At 50.0% G+C, this 23,403-nt stretch overlaps 1 protein-coding gene across 2 annotated transcripts in view; it reads right to left on the reverse strand.

Moving 5' to 3' along the window:
* The window catches only part of LOC128815543 (mitogen-activated protein kinase kinase kinase 3-like), a 77,136-nt gene extending 62,609 nt beyond the window's left edge, over positions 1 to 14,527 (reverse strand). For both annotated transcript variants that reach the window (XM_053992358.1, XM_053992350.1), the window contains exon 1: positions 14,432 to 14,527. The gene's annotated coding sequence lies outside the window, so the exon portion shown is untranslated. The remainder of the gene's footprint in view (positions 1 to 14,431) is intronic.
* Positions 14,528 to 23,403: the final 8,876 nt, after the last annotated feature.

A 23,403-nucleotide genomic window follows, 5' to 3' on the forward strand; every position in this document is an offset into this window, starting at 1 on the left:
CTCTGACCCACTTTCTCTCCCTCTGAGAGCACAGAGGATAACACAGCTGCACATCCCAGGAGCCATGCCACCAGCCCCTGTAATGCAGCATGTCCCCTCAGCCTGGCAGGATCGATAGTCCCTCGCAGCCATCCCCCTGCACAGCTTCCTCTTTAACGAGCCACAGCCTCTCCCCCGCAGCCTGCCCGGCTGTTATTGATCCCAACCAGGCTTTCTGATCGACTGCAAAGCCGAGGGCTCAGGACTAATTGACCCCTCTCTGCTCTCTCAGCAGCCACCTGGTTGATTTGCTCCTTCTCTGTGGGCAAGAAGCACAACCTCCACAGCACATGGGGAGACCAGGACCCCAACAGCCACCACAAATTTTGGCAGGTCCTTTCCTTGCTCGTGCCACTTCTGCCATGCAACTCTGCATTGAGATTTCTCCAGTGGGAGAAGGCAGAGCTCAGTGAGTGCTTAGGGGCAAGCAAAGATTAAAAGCCAGCTGTGGTTTTGGGCAGAAGAACCAGGTTTCTGCACAGCCCCAGGACAGCACTGCCTCCATGAGCTGCTGGCTCGTGCCTGCCATCAGTGGGGTGGTGATGGGGTTACGAAACAAGCATGTGGGGCAGCTTGCACGGAGGCTTTGCTTTCTTTGTCCTCTGGACTTGCAGTATCACATGAACTCAAGTGCACTTGCCTTCACAGTAACAAATGAGCCATCAACAGAGCAGGAACCAGACTGTGAGCACACGGCCACGCACTCACAGAACCTTACAGCCTGCAGAGCACACACTGCCCGAAGCTCAGAGCACTCAGGGCCTCCCAGGTCTGCCCTGCCTCTCCTGCCAGCCCTTCCCCACCCAATTTTCCCAAAGCTGTGGTTCTGCAGAGTCTGAGCACAGCCTGCTGCTGGCTGCAGTGCACACAAGGCAGCTTCTTCTCCAGAAGAGTTGCCCAAGCTGTGCCATCACCCAGTGCTCCCCAGAGCAATGCAGCAGCTCCCTGCTGCTGCACTCACTCTACTTCATTCCCCAAGCCCAGTGGAGGGAAGGAAAGATGATGGCACTGAGGAAAAGGCGTATCTTGCCTCTAAACCCAGCTCAGGGCATTGCAGAACTTGAGATGGAGAGCATGACAGCTCACCAAGGCCAAGAGCAGTCTGCAGGGGAGGCAGTGGGATGAGTCATTTCCTCTCCTACCATGTCCAGCCTGGTGTGGAGCAATGGAAAGTCACTGTGGGCATTTTGTCCAGCCCAGAGAAAGTCTGACCTGGAGACTTTCAGAAAAGAGAAGCCCATCACCCTTGAGAGACCATGAACCATCAAGGCAGCTGTACAACACCTCTGAACTGGCAGACCAGCTGCTCAGCTGCTCCAAAATCAGGTCACTTATTAGGCACAGTGGGGAAGCAGCTTTCTTCTACTTTTAGAAGAAAGCTCTGGAGAAATACAGTTCAGTTCAATATTGATTCCCACGGCTCCATTACAGACAGACAGAATTAATTTCCAGGATGGAAAGAAACATATGCCTGCGTATCAAAACAAAATACAGAAGCCTTTCCAGTCCTCCGGCTGCATTTCAATGGAAACCATAAGGCTGTCATGATAGAAAGATTTCAGTTTTCTAATTAATCCTCCCTGCTGAGAGTTTAATGCTGCTAATTGATGAGGAGAAGTGGTGTCCAGACAGCGCTTGCAATTCCTTTTTACATCTTTAGGCCAAGTTCTCTCTAAATTAAATAATAATAAGGCAGATTTGTTCCCTTTGTGCACTGTGCCCTGCTCCAGCTGCCTCCTCCCTAGAAGATGTCTGGTGGAGAGAAGGGAGGCAAAGCCCATGTCAGAGCTCTTTACAAGTGTTGGAAGTTTTCCTGGAAAACGTCATCTGTGATACTGTCACTTCCACAGGACAAGCCAAGAGAAAGACCAGTGGTGCCAGGGACACTGCCTGTACCATGAAACACCCTCCATGGATCTGGGAGAGCTTCTCTCCATGCAACAGAGCAGCTGCTCAGCCAAGAGATGTCCCACAACACTTCCAAAAACCACACAGAATGTACCAGGGTGTCAGGAAATGGATCATCAGACCCTGCAGAACGGCCCCTGGCGCCCAACCAAGTGCCACCACCAGCAAAAAGATGCCACAGGTGCAGAGGAAGGTTGGCTGCTCACCTGCACCACAGAACAGTTCTCATCCTTAACCCTAAATATTGATCTCACACTGGTGTGGACCAGGAGACACCTCTGGAGCCAGCAAAGTGATCCTAAGTGCAAAATCCAACACAGTGTCAGTAGGAGAAGGCAGTTCAGCACATGCCTGGATAGGAAATTCCTGCTCCCATTCCCTACAGGAGTACATGCTCTATCCATTCCTGATCCAGTTAAGGGCAGAATTTGTCCCTTTATTCTCAACACTCGGCGATTTCAACCCGAGTGCTCTGAGCTGCGGTTGGGGAATGTGAAATAAAAACCGAACCAGCTTAGTAACCGTGCTGTGGTTACTAAGCAGTGATAAACCAAGCAATGCTGATGGTCCCCAAGCTCTGGCCTGACACTCCAGCACTGCTCTGTTTGTCATGGCAATAGCATTTCCACCTGCACCTCTCTGACATCTCCCCTGGGAGCCTTTGCACACCGCTGCTGTAGATCATGGCCAGCAGAGCCCAGGCCAGCTGTGCAGAGGTCCCGCTGGCTAACCTCTCTTTTCCAAAAGGCTTCTATTTTTTATCCCCCCCCCCCATTATTATTAGTTTTCAAGCCACCTACTCCATCATAAATATAAAGTAAAATTAGCTTATTCCTAGAATGCTATAAAAAGACAAGCTCATGCCTGCACAAACTGACAGCAAGTTAAGGGGAAGGCTCCAAACACGCCAAGAATGTCAAGTCAAGAGTTCCTGGCACCCTTTTACTACAAAATCCTATTGCTGCAAGCAACTTGTGCACGTGCAGGTTGAGTCACGTGCGTGCAGAGTCCCTCACCTGCACAGGCTGCCTGCTGCTCCTCCTCAGAGCCCTGGGCAAACCCCTCCTGTCTGCCCAGCAGCCTATTAATAAATATACACCAGGGAGAAAAGCTGCTTGCCATGAGATGATCTAATAGGACCTTTTCCATCTCTTAACTTTTCTGCTTAGTCACAGGATAAATATCTCCCACGTTGTAGAGGAACACGCTGGCTTTGCTCGCCTGCCTGTGGCTGGGAGAGTTGCCCTCTGAAGATGTTTTGTTTTCCAGATGTTCACACAGAATCACAGAATGGCTGTGGTGGGAAGGGAGCTCTGGAGATCTCCCAGTCCAGCTCCACTGCTGAAGGAGGCTCACCTAGAGCAGGTTGCACAGGATCATGTCCAGGCAGGTTTTGAATACCTCCAGAGACAGCTAACAGGGCTTGCCCAGGGGTAGTTACACAACAGAGGACTTGCACTAGCCTGGTTTTCAGCTTCAGTGAGCTCTGAGGCACCCAAGCAAGTCCCCTAATTCCTGTCCCACAACCACGAGCAGCACAGAAACCTCGTTTTTGTACCATCAGAATACTTCTCTGAGCTCTCAAGCCTGCTGCTGTCCAAGATGGAAAGGCACTTCATTTCCTTTTGCAAAGGGCAGGTTGGCAAGAGCACAGACAGCAAACATCCAGGTCAAGCCTCCTGTGATAGACTGTCAGAAAAAAAACCAAAAAACCCCAACCACCCCAGAAATGGAAATGCAAGGAACCAAAGGGTTTGGGGAGAAGAGGCTCCAATGCAGCTTAAGTGTTTATGTTTACATGGCAATTTCCATTGCCATTGATTCATGCCACAACAGCAGCAAGGCTCTCTCTTGGTTTTAAAATGCCTGAAGTGTGAAAGGCTTCCACAAGAGATTATCCTCACAAATAACCCAGAGAGCCTCAAGGACACAGATCTGCAAATTTCACCATGAAAGGAGAAAAAAGTTTCACCATATAAATCACAAAAAAGACACCATACCATAAAAAAAAAAAAAAAAAAAAACAAAAAAAAACCCAAAACAAAACAAAACCACCAAAAGCCACACAGCCTAAATATCTCTTGCAACAAGATGGACACCAAGGCTGTGGGGCAGCTGGGAGTAGAAGGTTTTACTTCATTTTCTGCTGAACAATGGGATAACCCTGAGCATTGCAAATTCTCACAGGATTCTGTGTTTTTCGTAAGAACGTTGTTCCTGGAGTCACATGATTACATCAGAATCCACACTTCCCCTTTTTTTTTTTTTTTTTGGTTAAAAAGAAGTATTTGCAGATGTCAATGATGTCAAAAGTTAAAGAAGTGTAAGTCATGTCTGAAATGCTCAAACAAGAAGGAATAGAAACATCTACTTTAAAAGAAATAAATCTGTATTTTTTGGAGGAAAGAATGTGATCCTTTTTACCAACACTATACACTGGAAACCTATAGACTGGACAGGGACTGACTAAATTTTGGGGAGAGGTGGGTTCCTTCAACATGTCCATCTGCAAGTTAGAGATCAAAAAATACAGCTTTCCTAGCAACACCTACCTAGAAATTCAGCAGCCCCTTTGGGGTACCCTGATACTGGCTTTCTAGTCAAAAGAACATTATGCACTGGGGGACGATATCAAGGCACTGCAGTTTACAAAAAAATAAAATAATAAGCAGCAGAACGCCTTCCCAAATTTTGTTCCCACTTCTTTTATCCAGCATCAAGGAGGGTAAAGCCATGGAATTCAGCTATGCCAGCTCACCTGCTGGCATTCCCTGCTCACCAAACCACCAGATTCACAGCTACTGGTGGATCTTGCCCAGCAGAAATTTACCTGATGGTAAAAATTAGTCTATAAATAAGGGCTTGAGCTTCTGAAAAAGCCTGTGTTGGATCTCAGAGAGCTCATCCCGTGGTCTTGCTAAGCCTGGGGCAGTGTGACTATGGCACTACAGGCACCTGGGCTGCAGCTGCCCACCAGTTCAGAAAAATAAACTTTGGCCACATGTTCAAATACTCACAAGCACCACAAATAGCAGAAGACCTCAGGTCACATTTATTTCCTATTTTTGCATGGAACAAAACAATTAAGACCTAAAGGATCTGTGGCGTGCTAGGCCATGCATTAAATACATTTTATCCACGGAAAAAAAGAGGGTAAAGACTACAGTTCTGGTTAAATCAGCGGTGTTTACCCATTCTGTCCAAACTAACTAGCAAAGATGCAGAGAAATTCAGAGGTGGAGGAGAAGATGAAGGGCCTGAGCAGCTGTGGAGCTCACAGCAGCTCCTGGCACAGGGTGCTTGTGCAGGCAGCAGCCCCGAGCCAAGCCCTGGGGTGCCATCCACCACCCTCACTGGAGCTCAGCCGTGCCATTCCTCGAGCTCCAGGGCTTTGCTTTTCGTCAGCTTTTCACAGAGACAGCAGCAGGGCACAGAGAGAGGAAACCTCGCTGCTCGCTGGCAAAGCCTCCGGGTTTCTGCATTATCTCAGCCCCGAGCTTGCAGGGAAGTGAGCACAAACCTGTTCAGTCACATTGTTCCCGCTCAGCCCTGGCCCGGCGCCGGGCCATTGAGCTGCCGTGTTCCCAGCACACATCTGCAGCTCCAGCCCCGTCCCTCGGCACAGCAGAACACGGTTCTGCCTGCCCTGGCTGCAGAATCAACCCCAGCCAAGCTCCAGCACAGACCATGCCCAGCATTAGAGGCTGCTTCACAGCTATCGAATTCCTGACCTGGCTGCACAGTGTGGAACACACCAAACCCTCGCTCCTGGCAGCCCTGCAAAGGATGGGCACACCAAACCCAGACACACCAAACCCACAGCACCACAAATCTCCCTATCCAAACAATGACCTTCTGCCTGCCCAGGATTCCCCCTCCCTTCTCTCTGTCTGCTCTCAGGTGCAAACGGTGGCTGGACTTGGGAAGGATTACCACAGAGGCTGCTGCAACCTTGCTGCAGAGGTGTCAGAACACCTGGGGACCTCCTGGGGAAGCTGTCAAAGGGTTCTGATTCTCTTCTGGTCAATGTTTATCTTGCTGCACTTGGTTCTCAAGGATGTCTGTGCTGCTGCCTTTGAACCACACAGGGAAAAAAACAGAAAGTGAATCCAGGGTCTACACATAAATAAATAAATATTTTTAAAATAATAATCAGATTAGCCAAACACTAAAACACCTCTTGCTAAGACTCCGCTCTGCTGCATCAAAGTCCTCTATTTGAGCAAACACGGTCAAAAAAAAAAAAAAAAAAAAAAAAAAAAAAAAAAAAAAAAGAGATGAAATTACAGTTTTGTTTGCAGAATTTCCTCTGTACCTCCTTCTCCTTCCCCAGAAAGACTTGCTCTAAAAGGAAAATACCACTCATCATGTTTCTATCCTTGCTTATTTAAGAGGAGAACCACAGCCTACAGCTCTGTAATATTATTAGCACCTTTCTCCTTTTTACACCAAACCACAACTAAATGAAACATGCTACAAAAACTAAACAGACATGGAAGTTACAGGTCCTTTTTTTTCATCCCCTTTTTAAAACGAAGTATTTTCTGAGCCGAGCTCTAAAAACCAGATCACACATATACAAAGAAACGAGTTTGGAAATCCCCCTCCCTCCACCCCCGCTGCTATTTGCTAAGGAAACCAGATGCCCAAAGCCAGCCAAAAAATGATCTCAGCCATTCTTAAGAGAGCCTACAGTGCATTTTCATGAGTCATGGAAAGCAACAACTCGTTGCTTTGGTAATGCTAGGTAAGCAACTGGTCATCCATCCCCAACCAGACCTTCAGCAGGAAGTCAGAGCAGCCTGTGTCTTGACAGATTACATCAGAGACAGCCCCAAAACAGAGCTCTGCAGCAAGGTACCTTGCAGGAGGTTTTGTGGGAGATGCCACAAATTGTGTCCCATGAAAGCATTTAGCACAGCCTTCAGCAGCCAGGATCCCCCACGGTCCTGACCCAGGGGTGTCACCAGTGCTCCACAGCCAGGGCAGGCAGAGCTGCCTGCTGCAGGCAGCAAGAGGAGAGGGAAGCCACAGACAGAGGCAGGGATTAGCAAGAACCCTCTTTGGGTTGGAGACTCTCCTGCAGGGGCACCACTCCAAGCCCCTGGTGACACTCCTGAACATGGCATGAAGGTGGTGATGTCCTGTGATGCAGCCTAGAGCCCTCCAACCATACCTGTCCAAGGTTTTGGAAATCCAGCCCAGGACAGGTCGGGGAGGTGGCAGGATCACCATGCACCAAGGGGAGATCCTGCTCAACACATCCCATGTTCTTCCACAAACATTTCCCCTTTCATCTCCTCCTGGTGACTCCCACAACAACCACACAGCCACTGCTGCCTGGGAAGCTCCCACAGGGGTGAGACACCAAACTGCACCTCTCTGGCAACACCTGGCCTGAAAGGCAAATCAACTTCCCAAGTGATGATGAAACAGGTACAGGAAGCCTTGCTCCATCTCATCAAACCTCAGTGCACCACACCACCTCCCTGGGACAGCCTCACTGGGCTCCTGAAAGGGAAGTTCTCCAGCACAGGATTTCCTGGACACAGACCAAGACTAGAACTAGCTCATTCTCATCCAGAGATGAAGGCAGTTACAATCTTCAGCACCCTCTCTGCTAAGTCCAAAAGCCAGTTGTGAAAACGCATCCTCAGCCCTTACAGGCTCACACCAGATTTTATTCACGCCTGTAATGCTGCAGGTGAAGTTGCTGAAATACTGGAATGATTTAAACATTTTCTCTCTTTCTCTTGTGTCATCAGCCACAATGTGAGTTGTGCACATCTTTAACATTTCAGCTTCTCGGGAAGAGCACTGTGGAGAGTCTCAGTAAGCATCACCAATCCAAACAAAAACAGGCAAGAACTGGCATGGCTCCTCAAATCCTTCTTTTCAGCCATGTCACAAGAGGAGCAAGCAGACCTCAGCTTAGGCCACCAGTGAAGCAGATGCAGCCAGGCAACAAAGCCACCAGGAGCCCTCCTAGCAGAGAAAGCTGAGGACAGGAGTGGGACAGAGCAGCACTCTGTGCCGTGAGGCTCCACACCCAGGGAGCCCTGAGAGTCCCCTGCCAGCCCCAACACCCAGCAGGCTGCAGCAGATGTCAGCAGGGCTTCCCTTGGCTGCCTCTGCCAGAGGAGGAGCAGCTCCTGGGGCTTATCAGGAGCCAAGTGCAGAGTTTCCCAGTGCAAAGCCAAGAAATTAACCTGGCAGGACTTGTCCCATCATGAACTCTACCAAGGCACTTCAGCCACGGCCACCATTCAGAAGGAACACATGGAGAGAACACTAAAATGATGCCTTTCCCAAAGATTTTCCCTCTGGCACGGCACAGCAAGCTCGGGAGCAGCTCAAATGCATCCTGCAACAACATCCAGAGTTGGACCTTGACCCTTTCAGTAAAACCAATGATGTAATAAGCTAAGCACAGCTCTGTTTATCTCTTTTACTTGCTACCAGCACCATCCAAAGAGAAATAACTGGAATATCTTGCATATTTCTCTAATGACTCTTGCTATCCTGTTTGCACCAGCATGGAGGGACTAAGACCAAGGAGCAGCAAACCAGTGGTTTATTAACCACGAGGTGCTGAGGTTTCCCAAAAGCCACTCTCCAAGAGGAAATCAACAGAAGGATTCTAGTAGAGGGACCAAAGCTGTAGTTTTGTGCTGAAAGGCAAACAGAAGGCATTGAAGCTGCAGTATGAACACTTTCCACCAGCAAGGAAAGCTCTCCAGGAGCTTGGCCCAGCCTGGTACCTTCATTGAAGGATGCTTCATCAAAAAAGCCCTGCTCCACAGCTCCACATGACACCAATGCACAGATCAGTCTCAACAAAAGGAAGCCCAAACCTCTGATTTGAGGTACTGGTTATTCATCTCTTACACACTCCCAAACCTCTCTGTCCCACAGATCCACACACCTCCCTCCAGCCACATACTCCCACAGCACAGTGACTTCAGGGTTATCACCCCTCTGCAGATAACACTATCATCAGCCCCCATCTGCATCACCCAGCTAGAGATAACAGTGTTATCAGCTGCCCTCTGCAATGGCACTGCACTGACCCTGCAAAAGAGGGACAGTTCCCCCAGGGCACTCCCCAGGTAGTGACAAGAGAGGAAGAGGAGAGAGGCTGAAAGGAAGAGGGTATTTAAGAGAGAGTTTCTCTGCATGCACTCACCTGTTCTGCCGTTCACCTTCACCACCTGTGATAACAAGTCTCACCCTCACACCTTCTCCCCAAGCCATTCAACCCAAACAACCCTTCCTTATCAAATCACTGCCCCATGCAGGGGATGCCCCAACCCTTAAATTTGTATCTGGGCAAGATATCACTGTTACAGGAGCTGGTGAGAGCCAGATGTGCCCATCACCCTGTGTCCACCACCCTTCTGCAGAATATTCACGGCTTGGGATAGAGCATCCCTGTTGCCACCTTGCACAGTAAAAGGTGCAGACAGCCCACTGTGAAGAATTAAGGATCTGCTAAATTCTTCTGGGCTCCTGTTTACCACAGATGGCACTGCACTATTTCCACAAATCACAACTAGAGTGTGATTTGACTTCTCAGTACAAAAGCCCCAAAAACAAGAGGTTGCAGCACAAAAGTACTAAGCAATCCGAGTAATCCACCATCCTCATCACAAGGGACTTCCATGCACATCCTCAGAATGGAACAGTTCAATTGAAAGGGATCTACAGTGATCATCCAGGCCTGACCACTTCAGGACTGCAGGACGAGGACAACCTCAACAAGGACAGACCTCATCAGATGTGCCAAAGCAGCAGCATCTTCCTCTGACCCTCTGCACAGGTTCAACACAGGCTTCACTCTTACACACAGTATCTGTGCTAAGGACAGTCATGTGCCAAGTTTTCTGTGTTTCCTTGGGGATTTGGGAGCACCTGAAAGCCACTGTGCACGACACCCTTGCGTGTGGGTAAGACAAACATAACCATGCCAAAACAGGAGCATTGCAGGGGCCGCACTGCACCCTGCAGCACTGATGGATTGAAGGCGTTCCTACCTCCATCACAAAGACTTCTTATCTCACAAATTACTTTCCCAAAGCAACAAAGTCTTTCTCTCCATCTGAATCACCCCGCTATCAATCAGATGACTTTTTGTCACTTGACCACAGCAGCATTGCAGAGCGCCTCTAATCCACCCACCCAGGGCTAATTTTTTTCAAGCAATTTGGTGTTTAATCACTACCTGAACGCTTGACCCATCCTCCCACCCCCCCAGGACCTGGCCTGAACACATGCTGTTTACACAGCAGCCCACGCAGGAGCTTGGCCAGCTCCTTCCAGGATCTGGCCCGAGCCGCTGGGCACGGCACGCTCTGCCAGCCGGACTTTGTCCAGGCAGCTTCTGAGCCAAACCCTGGCTCAGCTCCACCCAGCTTCACTGCTGTTACAGCTCCTTCTCCCTGGGCTGCACAGAATCATTTCCCAGAGTGGAGAGAATAAAATCAGAGAGGCTCTTGCAGAAGTGACAATTAGCTGTGCATAAAATGGTGGCCAGCCTGGGGCTTAACTCAGGAGAGCAGAACCAACCACAGCTTCTCATTAAATTCTGAGACACTTTGTCTCCACTAACATTTATTTTAGGATCATCCACCATAGAAAAAAGGTGCTTGGGGAATGCATTTGGCACCTGAACCCCCTCTTCTAGAGGGTACAGGTATACCTTTCACCTCTAAAAGCCTCAGAAAGCCCAGGTCAAACCCTCTGGGCTCCCTTCACAGACATTCCAAGTGCCCTGGGAACAGAAGCTGGCACCTGAGACCAGACACAGCGATGACATGCAATGCTCTGTCCCCACCCTGGTCACAGAGACAGGGATGTAGAGCTGCAAGAGTCCCCATCACGGGCCAGGCTGATGCTGCTTCTTCCACCATCCTGGTCTCAGCCTGGCTCCAAGCCCTGTGGCTCCAGGGGAAGATCCTGGAACAACATTCCCACTGCCAAAACAAAGCAGAGAGCCAGGTGCCCCCTGCCTGCAGCCCCTCTGGAGTGTTCTTCCTGTGTTCCTCATGCAACAGGTGTGCTGCAGGGAACAGCTCCCCTGGGCCTTTGAAGAGCAAGGCATTGTTTTTTAAAGGAGGTCTTAGCTTTTAATTTCTTGTGTCATTAAAGATGAACCGAGACAGACTGATTGGATCATAGAATCGTTAAGGCCGGAAAAGACCTCTGACGTCATTGAGTCCAATCATTAACTCAGCACTGCCAAGTGCACCTCTAAACCATGTCCCCAAGTGCCACATCTACACTGTTTTTGAACACTTCCAGGGATGGTGATTCCACCACTTCCCTGAGCAGCCTGTGCCAATGCCTGACCACCCTTTTGATTTGGGCACCAGCAGCATTTTAGTGACTAACGGGAAAATTACCTGGCTAGACCAGATCAGACCTGCAGGGACAGACAGAAAACAAGCAAAAACACCCACATATCCACACTCCTGCGTGCTCGCCTGCACCCTCACAGACAGAAAACCCCTTATCTTGCCTGTCTGATGCTCACCACAGCACTGACCACATCAGATGAAGGCTCATGCCACGCGGGATATGGGGCCAGCCTGCAGAGTTGTGCCTGGTTCAGGCACAACTGAGATGACATTCACTCTGCATCTCACACTGCACTCAGGAAAGGCAGAAAAGGTGCCAGAAAGAAATGCTGAACTGCCCTGGGCTGTGGGAAAGGGGACCTGCTCCTTGGAGGGACTCACCAAAAACACCTGGTCACCCATTTCCCCTTGTGGAGGTTAAACAGCTACATAAATAAAGCCTGGGGACTGAGGGTGAACCTGCCAGGTTCAGTATCAGTGGGCCATCTATAGCTTTCCCCCCCTGTCTGGGGAAATAGTAAAAATAAAAACGTTTAAACCCATATTCCACTTCCTATGGCTCCACACTGCATTTTTCATCTCCCCAGTGCACAGCTGGCGTTCTGCACATTTCTGTGCTTGGCCTGTGCTCTGTGCAAAGCAGGGAGCGGAAGGGACTGAGCCCAGCAGCCTCCTGCTATCGTCAGGCATCAGCAAGCACCATCCCTGTCACCCACAGCTCCTCGCTGTGGGAGCCAGGCTGGAAAATGCTCAGCCACCTCCTGTGAAGGGCTGGCACGTGGGATGCATGTCCCCCTCCTGTGCTGCATCTCAGGATCTAAGGAATCCAGAGATTTGCAGAGGGATGAAATGTGTTTCCTGCAGGTTAAACTGCAGTTGAATCTGTTTGTCTTTTCCCTCCTTTTCTTTCAGATGATTCCCTCAGTCTGGAGAGCCAAGGCAGACTCCAAGCAATCACTCCCTCTTTTCTTCTACATGTAGACAGGCTTGTGCACTCCAGAGCCAGCCCGCCTTCCCCGAGCAGTCTAATAAAAGATATCCCTTCTAACAGCAAACCCTGACTCACTTCCCTCTAGCCTCGACCAGCAGGTCTCCGACAGCAGGGCCAGATCCACCAGAACAGAAGATCCTGCCAGCCCTCGCGCTCGTTCCCACGTCCATCTGGGGAGAGCGGGGCTGGAAGCACATCACTTTCCATGCTGCAGCAGCACACTCCATCCCACGGCTCTGCCAGGGAGCCAGACACACCGTGGGAGCCTCGCCGGCGTCTTCCCGACGGGAAAATTCACAGAGCATCGAGTCCAAGCTGCAGGCTGAAATCACGAAGCATCATCGAGCAACAGGAACGTTCTGGACGGGATGGAGCCGCTCCTCTGGCCGCCACAATCGCTGGCTTTTTGTGCCGGAGTCGCTTCGTCTGGGTGAAAATCCAGACCACATCTCTCTGCGTGAGTGCACTTCCCTCACAGGCTCTGACAGCCTCCAAAAAAATAAATGCATTGCCCATCAGTGCACGTTGACATGGCAGAGCTGCGGGCTTCTGGTGGAGATTAAGGACCATGGAAAAAACTGCGGCACCAAAACCCGTTCACACGAGCAAGGTATAAAAGGTCCTTTACATCCACATCCCACCAGGCTGGCAGCCCATCCAGCCTCACGTCCTGCCTCAACAGAGGAGCTTTTACAAGCTGCAGAACCTTCCCAGGGCAAAGGCTGTGCCCAGCTGTGGAGGCCTGCTCTGATCTGCAGGAGCCCTGGGAAAGCTTGAATCCCTGTTTATAATTAATGTTAAATTAGGGGTTCTGGAAATTGGACCATCTGACACAGGTATCAAGACACAGGCAGGGCAAAGCCCCAAATGCAACTGATCTCATGCACGCCTGAGGAGCTGCTTCCAAGAGCTGCACTCCATGCACAAATCCTGCATGAAGCTACGTCAAACTGCACATACCAGACTGGAAATAAATCCAGAAGGTGTCACAGAAAGAAATTCCCCTCAACCATTCATTTTCACCAAAGAAGTGAAATAGCTTGACTCTGGAAATCTCTGGGATCACTTAAGCCCTGCAAAAATCCCAAACCTCCAAATTCCAAGTGAGCCCCATGTTTTTGGTTCATGCTCCAGCAACACATGCAAGACCCTTCCCCAAACCAGGAGCAGGTCCACTCCCAAAAACTACTGGATTACAAGACAGGAATTGAAGAGGAGGATTAAAGCAGCGGCGGAGGGAGAAGCCTCTCTCCGAGCTGCATCAGGGCCAGCAAGAGCTGTACTTGGCCACCGTGCACGACCTGCCCTGCTGGTCCACGGCTCCCACCTCTGCTCCGCTCCTCCCCGCACAGCCGCGGAGGGCAGAGGTTTTGGTGCCGGCAGCACAAATCCTTCCTGAGCATCATCCCGGCTCGTGGCACAGCCCCACGGCAGCCGCTCGCTCCGTCCAGGTGGAAATCCAGCTTTCCCAGCTCCGCCGGCCACTCGCACCACGCGGGGAAGGGCTTCGGGGCCGTGCCCGCCGCGGAGCCTTCCTCCCCGCGCTCATCCCATCCTCACCGCTCCGGACAGACGGTGCAGGGAGAGCTCTGCAGGAGAGTGAGGGATGGCCAAGTACCCCCGTACATCCCTGGATGCTTTCCAGGGAGCCAGGACCACAAGTGACCACATGCAGAAACCGCTGGCTCCAGACGCCAGTGCATCCCAAAACGGGTATTGGAGTCTAATCCCGGCGCTCGCTGTCAGCAGCTGCAGCTGGGACACGCACCCAGGCAACAACCTGGGGAAAACAGCGAGCCGAGAGCACCAGCACAAGGCAGGGGTGTGCGGGGAGCCCCGGGGAAGGTCAGTCCCTCAATCCGCTCCGCACCCACGGACACGGCAACCCGCGCCCTCCTCCTGGCCAGCACACCTGGGGACCCCCCGCTTGCCCCCCCCCACGGCTCCCCAAACACAGCCGCAGGGACAAGCTCCCACTCGCAAGACCAGAAAGGAAGGAAGAAAAACCCACGGAAGCCAGACCCGGCTGCAAAACTCTCGGTCACCAGTGCAGACAGTAAAATAATTAAAAGAACGAAACTATTCACGAAGGCGAGGACCCGGCGCCCGCGGGAAGAGGGGCTGAGGACGGACTTACCGGGGTCACCCGCGGAGGGACATGCGCGGCCACCCGGGGCCGGTGTCACCACCTCGGGTCCCAGCGCCTGGCGCGGCTCCGATCCGCTCAGCTCGGCTCGGCACCGCTCGCCCGGAGCTCGGCTGGGGCGGCGCACAAAAGCGGGAGGAAGCGGTGACGCGCGGAGCCGCCGCGGCCAATGGGACGGGGATGGGGACGGGGGCGGACCGGCCCCGCCAGCGACCGAGCGAGCGGGGCGACCGCGGCCCGGCCCGGCCCCGCCTCTGGGGGGCGACACCGCGGCGGCTCCGAGCCCCGAAACCCTGGGGCAGCTCCGACCCCCGCGACGGCTCCGAAACCCGGCGTGGTTCCGAGCCCTGCGGCGGTTCCGAGCCCTGCGGCGGCTCCGGACCTCGAGGTTGGTTTCGATCCGTGGTGCAGTTGCGGCCCCCGGGCGCAGCCCCGTCCCGCAGCCCCGCTCGGTGCCGCTGGTGCTTCCCTGGCCCTGCAGGTGGGGTTAGCCCCGGTGAGACTTGAGGGGAGCTCTGACCCACGGGGCAGCCCCGCGGCACCTCCGACCTTCGGGCCGCTCCAGCCCCTGGGGCGGTTCCGATGCCCGCTCGGCTCGGACGCCCGGGGCAGTTCCGAGTGCCGGGGCAGCTCCGACCCCGGGGCAGCTCTGACCCCGGGGCAGCTCCGACCCCGGGGCAGCTCCGACTCTCATCCCGGATGATGCCCAATCCCTCAGCCCCGCTCGATCCACGTGCAGTTTCCCGTGCTCCCGCAGGTCATATCAGCCCTGATGAGACACCATGGGATCCCCGGCTGTGCTTTTCAAGAAGGATGGAATGTGGCCTCTGCGCTCCAGCTGAGGTGCGGGGCTGGATGCGAGCTGTCCTACCTAGAGCTGACACAAAAAATCAGGAGGTGATGAGAAACAGGGGTGAAACCCTTTGATTCTGGGAAGAGGCTTCATCAGCTGGAATGCTGGTGAAGATGGTGGTATCTTGCTGCAGTAGGGTAGCCTTCTGCAGGGCCCAGCTTTCTCCACACAGCTGGGATGTGCAGGAATTGCTCTGATAACTTAGTTTGGGTTTGCCTCTTTGGGGCAATTAAAGTCAAACTGAGCCATAGTTAAGACCAAAGAGCTTTAGACTGTTCCTGAGTCACAGCTTGCTCTCCAGAATAGCTCGGGGCTCCCTGGGCAGTTCCCTGGGAAGGTAGAGAAGCCTCTGGGCTGTTCTGATCTACACCCACTGTCCCAAATCTCTTTTGTGTGTCCAAGTTCCTTTGGGCTCGACTCTCTGTGTAGAAGGAGCCAACAATGGCATAGAAGCAAAATTACCCCTAAAAAGGGCCAACGAGAGGCTGAAAAACAGATGGAAGTGGGAGCTGAGTTATGTACCAGATATCCCTCAAACTGGTGGGAAAGAGAGAAAATTCATGCAGACAATGGAAAAAGTAAGTAAGAATATTTCTCTGATTATTTTCTTGTTTCCTCATTTAGTAAATGTGTTATGGAGAGGAAGAGGAACAAAGTAAATTCAAGATTTTGGTGGGGCAGAAAAAAAAAAAAATGGGCTGGATGCTAAAGCCAGCCCCATTCCTCTCAAGTTTTTAAGGAGTTACTGCCTATAAAGGCAATAGAAACCCCAACCAGGGACCCCTCCTGAGAGATTCAGATCTCACATCCTCGTATACAATCGCGTGACCTATTAATAAAATCCATAGAAACCGATTCTGTATATACCAAATAACTGCAGATGGCTCCAGCCCAAACCGCTCCGGCTTCCCTCACTCCATAAATGATTTTACTAGGCCCAGTCGTGATCTTGATGTAATTGAATAGGTTTCACTCTTTTCTCTCTCCCTCCCCCTCCCCAGAATATTTGTGCAGCTTACAGAGACACGTCCAGGGGGACTGAGCTGTTGCTGGAAGGAACCTCTGACTCCAGCTTGCCTCATCCATTCGGGAAGCGGCGTGAGTCGAGCCTAAGCCACCTGGCTTTGGGAAGGAGGGTGCTTTTCTCTGCACCTTCTCTCTAACTCTTAACAGCTTTTAATAAAATTCTGGCAACTTGGCACATTTGAAAAGTTGGCTGCTGCCCATCAGCGATGTACGTCATGAATTCTTGTGCTGCAGATGCCTTTCTGAAATAAATCACATGTGTTTACCTTGGGAACCAGGCACAGGACCCCAGGACTTGAGGTTCAAGTATTACAAGGCACTAAAGCGACAAGCAGCTCCTTTAAAAGCACCTGGTTTTAATGGGAATTGATTCTGCACACACCAGTTACTGCTGAAAGCCGTAATTCTTCCAAGCATCTCTTCTTCCCTGAATGTGTCTGGTGGCCCAGGAATATGCTAGGGGGATTTCAGTTCTAGGGTGTCCCTGAACAATATCCTGGTGTGTGTCAAGGCTGTTTCCACTGATGTCAACAGCTCTCTGCTGATGGGTGTGCTGGGGACCTGCCCCTGGATTCTGCCGGCTCGAGTCGCTCTTGGAAACATTTTCCAAAGCCTGGAGGAAGGATGAGAAGAGGTGTGTGGCTCTGTGCAGAGTTCCAGGTGTTCTACAGATGCTGGCTGCCAGTTTCTGGAGAGGAGTGAACACCTGGAGGAGAAGGCAGGGTGGAGAGCAGTGGCCAAGCCCAGTGTTGCAGGCAGTGGCTGTCGTGGCTCTGTACGGTGACATTAAACAGGCGAGGGCTGTTCTGTGCCCCTGAGGACAACAGGTGTGGCACACCTCGTTCCCACAGAGCCAAACTCCCCCTTCTTTTCCAAAACACTGTCCAAACTGCCACAAGGACACTTTCCTTGGTGCATGCTGTCCCAGTCAGTGAGATGAAAGCCACATCACACATAAAATCTATAGATGGGTGCTGTGGTTCTTAGCTGACTGTTGTAAATGTCAGGTGGATATGAAGGCCTATTTCATCCTGATAGCATCTTCAGTGAAAAGTTTGATGGCACAAGTGGGTAATAGTGAGCTATAAGAAAAGCTGATGGTTCATCCACAGATCAAGAACTTTGCAAATCACGGCCCCAGGCTTGTTCTATTTATGCTTCTCCTTTAATGACGTAAGCATTAGTATTTGCTGTGGGGAGAAAAATGGGAAGATATTTGGCTTTTACCTAACTGCTACTATTTTGGGCTGTGTTAGGGTTCCTGCAGGAAGTGAACACAGGTCCCAGAGCACTGACCCAATTCTTCAGTGACTAAGTATGCTCCATCTAACCTGAAATTCTCCCATGCCTTCTGTTTGATATAATATCCTTTCTTGCTTCCTGCCCTGAGCAGCAGCATAAAGCTGTTGTCTGCCAGGCCTTCTCTCCCATCAAGACGGCTGAGAATGGTGGGTGAAATCATTCCTAAACTTAGTTTCCAAACTGTACAGGAGTGATGCTGTCTCGGGGTAAAGAAAAGGAACCAATTACTTACTCAGAGATTGTGAGCTGCTCCTCAGCTGAAGGCTGGAGCTGGGGATGGGCCTGAAGAGATGTGAGCACATAAATCCAAGCCTGTGATGCCAAAACTGCACGGCAGCGCCTGGGCTTGGCAGATCTGCGTCGGCTGCAGCTCCTCCTCACCAAAAATGAATTGCAGGTCTGCTGTTTGCTGCAGAAAAGCAGGTGGAAAAGGAGACTTAGAGCTCTCCTATATCCCTCTTTCTGTTAGAACCCATAGAAAAGCCACATTTATTTTGCTTAAATATTTCCCACGTGTTCTGAGCGAACTGAGGGCTGCCTGATAGACTAACGTGGCACAAAGCACACATGTCAGCATTTCTAAGGGTTTTGTGCTCCTCCTCAGAAATGCCCACAGGTATGCAGAGGTTTTCTGGGGACAAACACTTGGGGATTGCATTTCATCTCTACCTCTGCTTGTGTTTTACTGTCACAATGTCGTGGAGTGGTTGAGATGGGTGAGAGTTGGGTTCAGATCTCAGTTGCTGTGGGGTCACAGGCTTCCCAGCCACCTTTCTCTGCATCTCCTGTTGCATGAGATGCTCCCTGCATGATATGACCACCTGCTCTGCAGGGCAGATGCCAAAATCTGCTGTATGAAAGCCCTCACAACCAGGCAAGAGCAAGAAGTGATCTCTTGATGAGTTTTGAAACCTTTCCTCTTCCATGGCAGGAAATGTTTTTCAGATAAAGCCTCCTGTCCATACAACAAATTAACCTCGAGGTTTGTAGCTTAGGTTTAGCTTTTGGAATGAGGAAGAAATCCTCAAATCCCAGACTCAATATATGGAATATTTTTAGGATCCACTCCAGCACAAAAGGTAGGTGGCAGCAGCAGGCACCGTATTTTAAAAGGAGAGGGCGAGTCCTGCACTTGAAGACAAAATGCTCAGTGCCCATCCTGGAGGAGAGGGTTCAGGGCATGAAAACCCAAGAGCAGGGAGCCACTCTCCATGCACTGCCACCCATCAAACACTTGGGAATGCTGCAATGCCCCATCTTGAGGGGTTGGGAAGTTGCTCCGTGGGGGGGGGTCAGAGCAAATAGATGCCCCCCAGCCCTCTCTGACCAGCATTTGTGTCCATCCACCTGGTTGGACACAGCTGCCTGGAGAGAGATTTCAGATCTTACAGAGCAAAGGCTGAAGGCTACATGTGACACGCAGAGGAAGCAGCTTGCAGCAGCCAGCAGTGTCAATCAACCAAAAAGAACAGGTTTAAACTCATATTTCTTCAAAGTTGGGTGTGGCTTACACTGAGATTGAGTTGTGTGGATGATTTTTTCTTTCATGGTAATCATAACATGCACTTTCATAGCTGAATGTAAATTTCCACACCGCCTCTGTTCCATGACTCACCTTCTCTGCCCAAACAGAGGGAAAAACATCTCCAAAACTGACAGAGTGAAAGTGAAGAGGGTCTGATTTCTGGGTGGGTTGTTAAGGAAATGTCATTGGAGGGCATTTTTCTGTGAAGCTTTTTCACATGTGGGTCGTGCTTGGAACTTATGTCATCCAAACCAAACTGTATTTGCAAGGTGACTCTGTCACACTGCTGAGAAGTGTGAAGCTGGAAGCCCTGGAGAATTACCCTGCTTATCTGCAAACAGGCTCAGTTTAAACTTTCTCAGGTAAGGTCAGAACTATTCCAGAATATTTATGGGTTCATCTGGCACCTGAATATTGTGGAAAATTGCACAAGAAATATTATCCTTGTGGCATTTGCAGCTGAGACTGCAGGAAAGCAAAAAATTGCAATGGACATCCTGTGTTTCCATCTCACCTCCTCAAGAACTTCAGAGAAAACCTTGAGACTTTCCCTGAAAAGAGCCAAGACTGTCCACCCTGCAACTGGCTTTTCTGGAGTAGGGTATAAGGGACAAGAGCAGGACTTGAAAGAGCATGGCCCAGACATGGATAAAAGTATGTGTCTCCAGACTGTCCTGCTCTTTGTCCCCACTGATAATAGGATTTTGTTCCTTGAGAATATGACCCTATTTCTCTAATCTGTCTCTTGATTTGAAAGATAACCAATCTACAGGGGTGTAGTCAAAGCCACCCATTATAATCACAGGATTTTGGCTGCCTTTTCGATTGGTATTTTGCACTATTTACTGTACTCTTTCCAGGAGTTTTTCAGGAATATTTGTGCTCCTGCAGCTGAAAGGGGATCATGTATGAGCAGCCATCGAGCCCCAGTTTCTTTGTATTTCTTCCCATTTACCCACATGGAGCTGGATTTTAGGTGACAGAAATCAAAGGAAGGATTGAGTGATTTACTGCAAGTGGGATCTCTCCCATTTGCCACAGAGTTATCTGCACGCACCAAGTGGAAACCTCCAGTTTTTCCTTTACATCTGTCACGAGGGGGAAGAAATCACTGAAACAATCAAAACCTGGCTGTTTACACATGTTTTGTTTTACAAATGGACTTGTATAGAAAGTTGCAGGGCTTCTGCACAGACAGCTCACATAAATCTCTTATCACAAAAGCCATATGTCCTCATTTCCTCATCTGCGGTGAAACACAAGCGGTGGCGCTCCGATAATTAGGAAGCTGGAGGTAAAGCACTCAGCATCCAGCAGGAGGAAAGTGGATGTGGGTGAAGGTTGCAAAACACAAAGCAGAACAGTTTGGGTTCGAGCCGTGCCACTCGTCCGCACAACTTTCCACTGCGCGCCTGTCGCTCACGTGTTTACAAACCAGTTCCTCCACGGAGGGGATACTGGGAGCACTGGGAGGGTCTGAGGGTGCCTGGTCTTCCCCACTCGGTTTGCTCTGAGCTGGCAGCCTGCTTGCTGGCCTTTGCTGGGCAGAAATCCTTCCCTTGTAAAGGACTCCAGCTCAAACGGCAGTGCACTGACCTGGTCCCATTTCAGTCCCATTGATGGATCTCCAGGCAGGTAGAGGGGGAGAAAAGCACCCACTGAAAAATCTTTCCTGGAATTCCTGGAAAAATCCTTCTCCTTGGACGGACAGATGGGGGATTCCTTGTTCCTTGCATGGACCAAATACAGTTTCATCTGGGAAGAAGGAACAGAAAGGTCCCAGAGGACCACACAGAGTTTTCTGGCTTCTCCCAGACCAAAAACTCAAGATGATTGTACCTGTGGCCCTTGTTGGCACTGGTAAAACAAGCCAGTGTCACTCACTAACTTTTAACTTCACCCACAAATTTCCATAAAGCCACTCTGAGATGGATAAAAATTAACTGACCGTGTAGAATTAGCACAGCTGCTGTTATGGCATGTCTGGGTCCTTCCAAACTTTTTTTTTTTTTTTTCCCCTCAAAAAAGAGACATTTCCTAAATTTCAGATCAGCCAGCAATGGTGAAATGCCCTTTTGCCCAGCTTGGTGTGCTTTGTGTAAGGGGTATTTATTTAATCCATCTGAAACTACATGAGAAAGGAGAGAAATATCCCGGCGGCGAGATAAGATGATTATCTTCCTGGCAAACAATAGGAACGTGGTCAAAATTAAAAATAATTTGATTGCAAATAGGAAGCCTAGTAAAGCAGCAGGACTAGAGGAAACATGACTAATTTTTTTTTTAGCTTGTCTGAACTCACAGAGCAGAGCTTTGCAAGAGCCATAACTTTGAAATATAGATCTGTAGAAAACCCATGGGGGGAGGATGGCAACAGTCCAAGTGCAGTAGTACAATAGAGGCAAGTTCATGCAGCTGGTAGATCCAACCTAAATGGCTAAATAGCAACAGACAAAAGCTATTTTAGGTGTAGTTTGGTAAGGACTACAGTAAATATGAATTGGGGAGGAGTGGAGAAAGTGAAGGCTTTTTGTTTCCAAGTATTTTTTTTTTTTTTTTGTTTCCATTCCTTTGCCATTCTTCTCCTCAGCCAAACCATAATTCCAGTGTCACCTGCAGGAGCAGCACTAAGCTCTCCATACTGAGCCTGCAGGCCAGTGTTTCACATCCCTGGTCAATGTTGGTTCTCCCCATCTCCAGCAAAGAGCCTCACTTTCTGCAGGACAAGGAGAAGATGGCTGCAGGACCCTGTTCCCCCTGGGGTTTGTCTCCAAATTCCAATAGCTGTGACACCTGAAAAGGGCATTTCCTTCTAATAACTATTATCTTGCAAAAGTGTTTATGTGATCCCCAGAATTACTGGCTACTGAACTACTGCCCCCTTTAAACAAAACTCAACATGAACCCTCTTTCCAGTGGGGGTGTGAAGAAGCAAAGGGTGTGTAGGACAGCTGATCCTCAGCACCCATGGCAGGACTGTAACCTCTTCCTCTGTCCCTGGCAGTGCCCATATCTGCTGTAGACATCCCACTGAGCTGGGCAGACACAGAGCTGCAGTCTTTGTCCGTGTGTCACAGCCTGCATGTTTGAAATTGCCTGGTGACACTTGAATTTTAACCCAGTGGACAGGAACATTTGGATGTTTTTAAATATCTAAGATGATTTGACTGTAACCCTCTATATATATTTTTTTTTCTTAGAATTTTCTGTGCTTTTAATAGCATCATTAGGGCTGGGTGTCTGATCTGAAGGCAGTCACCACTCAAACTAACCTGTGCAACAGGGAAGTGATGTTACATCCATTTTCCAGCAGAAGAAATTCTGCTGTAGGCACAGGGTTCAAATGATCCATTCCAAGAACACAGGGAGAAGCATGGAGCAGAAAACAACACAGACATCCTGTGTTCCTAGGTCTAGTTGTGACCACAAAACCACAGCTGCTTTTTTTTTTTTTTCCACTTTAAAAGCCTCTTGAACAGAGATATTTTTTTGTCAGCTGAGGGTTGAAGTAAATCCTTGGTTAGCTCTGTTGAATTCCATCAGCCAAGGATGTGAGTACACTCCACTGATATTAAGCTACTTCAGTTGCAGTGGGGAATGTCTGATCCTTTGCCTGGGTGGATATTTTTTTCTGGTATTTTGAGGATATAATAAAAGCCAGGTGAGAATGTGTTGCAAACCTGTGTGCCAGCCATGAGCAGCAGCTGACACCGGAGACTAAACAGTATTTAAGCCACTTGGCAAAGCTTACACAGGTCCAGTAATTGTAGGTGGATGAGAGCTTGCAGAGGGTCATTAGGTTCCTGATGGAGGAAACACTGCTGAAAGGCAGAAGAGGAAATGACAGATTTAATGAGTAGTGGTCACAAGCTGAACTACAAAGAGCAGTTGGTGTCTATGTTTTCCTACAAGGACGATCATAGCAGAACCAAGGCCAGACAGTCCCTGCACTGTCTCTGATGGCAAGACCCCTCCAAACCAGAATGACAAATGGCATCAGGGAAAAGCCTTTGACCCGTAGAAAGAGTGGCTGCATTTCTGCAGGCAGAGAACTGAACCCTTGGAGCAGGGCAATGTCCTTCTGCTTCCACCAGGGAAGAGAGTGCCAAGCCTTTTGCAGTTCAAACATCAAAGCATTGTCTCTGGAAGGAAATTGGCATTAAGAGCAGGTTGTCACTGTTACTAATGGTTCCAAAAGCTGAAAGATAGATCTAGGTGCAGTATCAGACATGCATGAAAAGAGAGAGGTGTTTGGTG

Source organism: Vidua macroura, chromosome 1, assembly GCF_024509145.1.
Source record: "Vidua macroura isolate BioBank_ID:100142 chromosome 1, ASM2450914v1, whole genome shotgun sequence".
Classification (NCBI taxonomy): domain Eukaryota; kingdom Metazoa; phylum Chordata; class Aves; order Passeriformes; family Viduidae; genus Vidua; species Vidua macroura.